At 38.0% G+C, this 8,549-nt stretch overlaps 1 pseudogene; it reads right to left on the minus strand.

The window, feature by feature from the left end:
* Positions 1 to 920: 920 nt before the first annotated feature.
* On the minus strand, positions 921 to 8,238 carry LOC136416789 (uncharacterized; annotated as a pseudogene).
* Positions 8,239 to 8,549: the final 311 nt, after the last annotated feature.

Consider the following 8,549-nt stretch of genomic DNA (forward strand, 5'->3'; position numbering starts at 1 on the left):
ATTATAGAAACGATCAAGCTCACAAATCATTGCCCTATGACACCAATAATCTATAACAAATCATCTGTCACCCAACTGACGGACAACTCGATTCTTGTAATTCCAGCCTCTCATGAAATTGTGGAATTCCACTGTCCAAATCAGCAGACTATAGAAACCCTTAAACAAGCATCCCTTATAATCCCTGCAGAATGTCAAACCAAAATTATGAACAAAACCTATGCAATTCAAAAGCCTGAGATAATTACTTTGCGTTTGAAATTACCAGCAATTCATATTAATGAAGATTTAAAGAAAAAAATTGAACCTCTGAATCTCAAAGAAGTCAATCTGGACAGTCTGCACAAGGACCTAGAAATTGCGAAACAATTAACAATGCACCAACTTAAGGACTTTGATGTAATAAATACCAGCATATCTGTTAGTTCTGTAATTATTGTGATTATTGTATTCACTATTTTAGGAATCATTTGTTATTATTACTATTATAGACCTAAGAAAACTGTAAAAATGGCCATAGAATTAGCACCTCTCGAAAATAAACCCTTATTTTCTCAAACCTAAGGAGGGAGGAATTATATGACCATTTCCATAGGTAATAACACATGCCGCGCGTGTAAATCATAACACGTTCCAGATTCAGCATCTTCAGCATTTTTATTATATAAAAGCACATTCCATTGGCATTAGAATCACAATCATAATTCAGAAACTCATCCGTGACGTTGTTTCTAGAACCACCATATAATTTTTTCAAATATAATCTATATTATTAAATTGTGTTTTTAAAAAGTGAAGTCACTAGGGAGTTAATATAACTCCCTGATGCATCTTTGGTATGGTGAGTCATTCGATTCCCGAAAAGGACGAAATAAAGTTGTTGAGAACACGTGCGTGCGTTTAATTGAATAAAAACCTTCCTAACAATAATTAAATACTTTCTTGCCATTGTCCAGTTGCTTTCGGTTGAATAGCTTTAAAAAATTATTTCGTAAAGCAAAAGCTTCGTCACCAACAAAGACAAATGGTAATAATTTATCATTGTTGTTTGATTTTGAAGGTCTAGGCAAATTAAGGTTGTCGCTTTTCAGTTTTTCATAAAAAAGTGTTTCTTCTATTACTCCGCCGTCAGATACACGGCCATTCGTTCCAAAATGACATAATATAAATTCATAATTGGCGTTGCAAATGGCCATCAGAACAAGGCTATGTTGATCCTTATAATTATAATAATAGGAGCCACTATCTACCGGATTAATAATTCTAAAAATCTAATGGAATAATTTTTACATGCTTTCTATCCACTGCGCCTACACAATGTGGAAAGGCCGTGTATGGTTAAGGGGTCAATTCAGCCCCCACGGGCGATCGATCTGAAATTTTTACCAATTGTCCCTACCACTCAAAGGACTTACCACATAAAATTTCAACTTCCTAAGTCTCACCATTTAAGGGTAGGACGGGGTTGAGGGTGAAAACTTTAAAACGCCATATCTCGGAAACTATTCATCGTACAGCGTGGGGCAAAATGGTGTGTCCTTCAGTAAACACCTTCTTATTTTCGTATACTTATAGATTTATCGGTTGATGCCAAAGGGCCGAAATCTCAAAAAAAAAAAAATTTTTGGTGATTTTAGAGGAGTTGGCACTTTGGTACACTAACCATTTTTGCACACTGTATAGAAGGCCTCTCAAAGTATCTACTTACGTTGAATCAAATTTGTACAAAATTCAGTATTTGAGATATAGCGATTCAAAGTATACGTAGACCACGATGCAAAAAAACAGTATTTATCGCAATAAATTATTTTTTCTCACTTATGGCCTTAGTATACCTGTACACATAGCAATAAACTATCGTGCCTAGTGGTGTATATATTTACTTGGCAATTTTCGATTCGTTTTTCGCAGTTTTTTAAAAGGCCGTGTAAGTTTAAGGGGTCAATTCGGCCCCCACGGGCGATCGATCTGAAATTTTTACCAATTGTCCCTACCACTCAAAGGACTTACCACATAAAATTTCAACTTCCTAAGTCTCACCATTCAAGGGTAGGACGGGGTTGAGGGTAAAAACTTTAAAACGCCATATCTCGAGAACTATTCATCGTATAGCGTGGGGCAAAATGGTGCGTCCTTCAGTAACCACCTTCTTATTTTCATATACTTGTAGATTTATCGGTTGATGTCAAAGGGTTGAAATCTAAAAAAAAAAGAACTTAGGTGATTTTAGTGGAGTTCGCACTTTGGTACACTAACCATTTTTGCACACTGTGTAGAGGGTCTCTCGAAGTATCTACCCACGTTGAATCAGATTTGTATCAAAATCAGTATTTGGGATATAACGATTGAAAATATAGATATATAAATATCAATAACTTATGAGTCTAAATCCATATAATTCATATAACTAACGCGGCAGAAAACAGCATCAACACCAAATGACTTCGTTATAGAATATATACGGCATAGAGCTCCTAGAGCTGCCCTCTAAAGTGATGGACAAGTAAGTATAATTATGTACCCAGAAAGAAGGGAAGAAATTCAATGTTTTTGAGAAGACTAGTTATTAATCAGGTAGGGTGGTGACGTCAGCGTCTTCATCCGTATCACTGTCTTCTTGGACACCTACGAAACCAGTGTTCTTAAACATGTTGGTTAAAATCTCGGCCGGGTTGATAATTCGGGCTAAGTAACGAGCATGTGATAAATAATAAATAATTGCAGCCACATGAGAACAACAAACGACAGTACGCTTTCCATTCGCGCAATCACAGCAATAGCGACATATACCTGCTACATCATTTCGTTTTAGCGTATAATCCATGAAAGAGGTGTAAGTTTTCCAATTACTATGCCTAGAACGAGATTGTATTCTCAAAATAGTTGCATTCTCTTTCAAGTAGTCAACATTCAGGGAACCATCTTCGTTCGTTATCTCTGCTAAATACGATTTAGCTTGGCCCAATTGATAAGTACTTGTGAAAAGTAATATTAATTGAGCTTCTGTTAATTGAGGGAAATCCTTTATCGCATTTGAAGTAATCCGTCTGAAAATAACTTTCTTACGCGCCCATTTTCCTGTTTCTACTTCTTCCGCCAAGTAATTCGGTGTATCTACTAGCGCTTGCATCCTTGCGATGATATCTTCTCCTGCGTCTTTATCGGAAGTTAATCGTTGCCCAAACTGATTTTGTAAAAAAGCCGCGATTCTAAAATACTCGCCTATTGTCGGGACGATCTTATTATCTATTTTCCGGTCAAGTAATTGATATTTTTGTTTCAAAATACCGTGAACAGCTTCAACGACCCATCGGACTTTTGTTATAAGTCTCGAGCGATTGGCTTCTAAACTCTCTAACTGTTTGCGTTTGCCTTTGAGAGCTGGCATGGCTGTTTTGTATCCTTTACTATTTAAATATTCTATTACGTCCCGAAATCCTCTGTCCAGTACAAAAATATCCCTTGCTTCCTGTAAATCGGAAAATCCCGTATTCTCAACTTCCAGAATTGTTCTTAAAATTCGCGAATCATTTTCGTTTGCGCCGAACGGTCCAAGCATGTCGACAATAAAACCACTAGTGGTACATATCGTGAATGGTTTACATAAAGGTACTTTCTTTTGACCAGAAAACGATCTCCTTTGATATTCATTGTTCGTGCTTTTCTGATGTCGAGCATAAGTGCCATCACATATCAGAATTAAATCCTCATTATCAGCTTTAAGTACTGTTCGAGCAATTGGACTAGTTTCATATATAATTTTTTCCCTAGTCGTATTTTGACATCCAAAGTGTTTAGTTAGAATATCTTGGACAAAAGCACATCTCACTGATTTAAGATACTCCGAGACGACTCCTTTATTGGGTAAATGAAGAATGGAAGCAATTAGTTCATGTGAATTACCGGTTTTAGGTTTGAATAAAAAGGTAACGATGGCCTGTGTGGTGGTTCTGTTACAAAAATTTCTAAGAGACGTTAGCATTTCTTTTAACTGCAATAAATTCTCCCAAGTTAAGCTTGTGAAAAGTCTTAATTGTGTTTCGGGCATAGAAAAATCCGAGACTTGATCAAACAAACTTTTATCACAACTAATCGCTAAGTTTTCCATCATGCAAGAGGGCTCTTTCGATGTGATTTCAGAAATATTTGAATATACCTTGATCTTCATTAAATCTTCCTCAAAAAATGAGTCGAAAATGATGTGACTTCTAGAGCATCTATCGCCAATTGGAATAAACAGTTTTCTCTTTGCGTAACCTGGCAACGAGCCTTCTCGGGAATCAAAATTAAATTGGAAGTTGTATTACCACCACAAATGATGCAATATTTGTGAGTTGCAACGGTGCGATCGATTTCCAGACTAACTAATTCTTCGGCCTGTTCATTAGATGTTAAATTATATTTAACTTCAGGATCACGTGTATCGTCTGTATCGGAATCATCGCTATTCTCGTTGATATTAATCCGAATCGACTCTTCCACCACAGGATTTTTAGAGATGTCATTAGGAAGTCCAGCGTTTTGCTGAATTGGGACCAGCATTCTTTGCTTTTTATAAAAGGAAATGCGGCAATATCCGCACACGGTGCGATTCTGTTGAACTGCAACACAGAATACTTTTGAATATAAACGGACGTCTTCATGAGTGTTGATACATTTTGCCTTTCCAGGCACTTTTCTCAAGGCACGTGAACAAATCACACACTTAACATTCAGCGACGCTGATGTGGAAGGTAATGAATCATTAGATTCCATAATTTAAAATAAATGTAGGTTTTTCCAACGTTGTCTAGGGTTTTAACAATAGGGTTTATTGATATTAACGGATACACTTTGAATTCTACTTGCGGATAATAGTTCTGGTGAGCCACTCGAAAGAAAGAGAGAGCTCTCTAGCTTCGGGGCGCTCTTAAATACTAAACTAAGGGTAATTAAACAGTGTCGTACCCTGGCTAGAAAGCAATTACCGACTTATGACACCACCTGCGACGTTACCGTGGTACTGATAACACTTGATCGGTACATTTCCATAAATGCCGATAAAGGGCGGCTATCCTTTCTCACAAGTACCGATAAAGGGTGGTTAGACGTTAATCATAAAATATAAGAATCGCATGAAGATAACGATTGCGAAACCCTCTTAATTGACGAAAATAGTTCTAACCAGGTTGCGACATACATAGGCGTCCTATAGGGGCAACATCAACCCCCTCAAAACTCTTTCATCTTAAACTAACAGGCCTAACCTAATTAATAATATTAGCACTATCACTATATACAACTCAAAGATTTCCTGATCGTACCTCGACTTTGTCGTAAAAATAGAGAAGTTTTTACATATATGCAAAAGGGTTAGATCTATTTGACCTCAGAATCCCACATGAAAAATAATTTTAAAAACTGTAAAAAACTAATCGAAAATTGCCAAGTAAATATACACACCACTAGGCACAATAGTTTATTGCTATGTGTACAAGTATACTAAGGCCATAAGTGAGAAATTTTTTTTAAATATTTATTGCGATAAATACTGTTTTTTTGCATCGTGGTCTACGTACACTTTGAATCGCTATATCCCAAATACTGATTTTGATACAAATCTGATTCAACGTGGGTAGATACTTCGAGAGGCCCTCTACACAGTGTGCAAAAATGGTTAGTGTACCAAAGTGCGAACTCCTCTAAAATCACCTAAGTTTTTTTTTTTGAGATTTCAGCCCTTTGACATCAACCGATAAATCTACAAGTATATGAAAATAAGAAGATGAGTTTGACGTAATCGGCAAAAACATGGCTAATAAATTAAGGAAATTATCTAAAGAAGTTGCCACTACTACAGAAAAAATTATTATGGATGTACTTTATGAGGCTCAATTAGAAAATTATAATAGAAATTCTAAATGCATCATCACCCAAACATTGTAATGCGTGTAACATCAACCTTCTTTCACCACATTGCTGCCTATCCAAAACAATAATTGTGACGAACAAAACTCGCTACATGCTATCAATATAGGATCCTATTTTAGCCTACACAACCCAAACAAATCTTTAGGATATAATTATTTACCTAATTAATTACAAAATAAAAATAATTTTATAAACATCTGAACGGTACTTACCTTTAAATACTCCCTCTTTAAAACGGAATAGATTGCAAAACAGGTCTCTGATATTATCTAGTCCAAAGGTTGAGGTGAAATAATAACCGAAAATTAAAAATCTTCGTAACTCTTGCCCGTTGCAAGGAAACGTAGAGTCGCTGTAAGTCGCTCATGAGGTGAAATCGCTTCTCGCAACTGAGTGTTTTGTTTGCCGATCAAAGGAGTTACCAATTTTAAAAGAGTACAATATGTGTGATAAACCATTCTTAAATAGTTGAACCAGTCTCCCGGTTCCAACTTCAATTCGTTTAATAAGTTGATATGGGAAAATTGATTTCTCTTTAAAAGCCATTCCTTTGCCTAGTTCCTCTGCTTCTTCCTTTTTTTTTGTTTTTATGGCTAATACCGCCGCCACTGCACACAAATATATTCTCTTCATTTAGACGAGCCTTGATGAAAGTAAAAAACTAAAATGTGTCTGCAATTGCACAAGTTCTGTTCGAAGCGATTTTGTTGGTCGAATAAAAGCGTCCAGCAAAAACATAATCTGTGGGCCCCTTAAGAGAACACTTGTTCTGGGGGCATCGTGTAGACCGTAGGCATTGTTTAATTCTATAAAAATAGTTTTATAGAAATTAAATATTAAAAAAAGGAGTTATTTTCTACGTTTTCCTAACATTAGAAGCGGAATCAATTCATTAAAAGTACCATAAATGTAAAAGTTCCGCCGATAACTAAATTTCGTAGTATCATTTATTAAATGTTGTCATAATGGAGCAATTAACGGAAGTGTTGACGGCTACTCTTAAGGAAATAAAGGAAGCTTCGTTTCGTAATTCGGGTTCTGTGACGGCGATCGAAATTCCGAAATTTTACCTTAGTGACGATAATAGTTCAGGCAAGTGGTGTGACAAGACTGAAAGGCTTGGCAATATTTTCCAATGACCAAGTTTTAAACAGTTAAACCGAGCCGTTAACGAACTTCAGGGTAAAGCAAAGCAGCAAAGCACTGGTTCAACTGATGGCAGTCAATCGAGAAGACCTGGAAAAACTTCAAGGACGAAATCTGAAGTTTCTGTCTCTTTAAGCAAAATTTCAACGAGAAGTTCTGCAAGGTTAGTCGGTACACCAGCCGAAGTGCCGTGTCGTATTGTGAGTATGCCAGGACTAAAATTTCATTAATTCAAGTACTAAATTTTGATTTGACAAGAAAACAACTGTTAGAACTTGTTATTGGTGATCGTGATGATATTCATGTTTAAACCGTTGCTTTTAATAGTAGGAGTACGAATCAGTTTCTAGTTTGTTAACTCTGTTTGCTACTTATGAAGGGTAAAATTTGGATATCACGGAAACCACTTAGAGCGTTACTTTTTTTTCCCGTAATCTAGTCGCTTAGTAGTTCACCAATATGTTTTTTTTTTTGGTGCGGAAATGCTTTGTTCAAAAATTTGCTTTTCCACATTTATTTCAATGCTTGACTCTCTTACGGGACCGTGGAGCGAACAGAGGTGCTGGGTGGGATAAATAAAAATAAATTGAGGTAAGCTGAAGTAAGTTAAGGTAAGTTTAGGTAAATTTAGGTCCCGTGGATTGAGCAATCTATCGGGCGCGTCCCCTGGGTGGCGGATAGGGGAACGGCCAGGACTTCTCGCGAGGTCAATGGTTAGTGGGAGTGATAAGTGATGGCTTCAGACTAAAAATTGCAAGTCCGGAACGAAAACTTCCGCCGTGGACCAGCTTAACAAACCGTAAACAGCTGATGGATCTCGGCAACGGGGGCAAGTATGTCTTCGGGGCCGGGGTGGATCAGGTGAACGGGGATTGAGTGGTGAGGCCACTATAACACCTTCCAATTCTCGTGGCATGGCGCGCGCCCAAGGGATGCAAGGATGGGGGGAAACCCAATCCTCAGCGGCCTCGAAGGGGTCCACACTGTGGACACGGGCTTGGCGAGCGCGCGGTACCTTAGCTGAAATTGTACTTACCTCACAGAGTGCAACTTCTCCTAACTTACCTGTCGTCCTTTGAAATTCCACCTCTTTGGAGTATCCTCTTCTTCCAACACCATCCAAGGAGCAAACCGCAAACAGCCGATGGGTCTCGGTAGGGGCTGCAATGAGGTGGTCAACATCCGGGATGATTGGGTGCGCGAGGATCCTCTGGGGTCGCGTGGTGAGGCCACTATAAATACCTCCCAAATCCTAAGGTGGGGTGCGCGCCGAAGGGATGCGTGACTGGATGGAAGACCAGTTCCGAGCGGCTCCGTTGGGGTTCACCCTCATCCAGTGAACACAGACGTGGCGAACCTGCGGTACTCGAGCTGAAATTGTACTTCAATCCCAAAGTGCGATTTGTCCACTTACCTTATCCTTGTGATGAACCGCCTCTTCGGAGTATCCTGAAAATTATCCAAATTACTAGTCTATTCCTATCCTAAATAAC

The sequence above is a fragment of the Euwallacea similis genome, chromosome 25 (genome assembly GCF_039881205.1).
Source record: "Euwallacea similis isolate ESF13 chromosome 25, ESF131.1, whole genome shotgun sequence".
NCBI classification, from domain to species: domain Eukaryota; kingdom Metazoa; phylum Arthropoda; class Insecta; order Coleoptera; family Curculionidae; genus Euwallacea; species Euwallacea similis.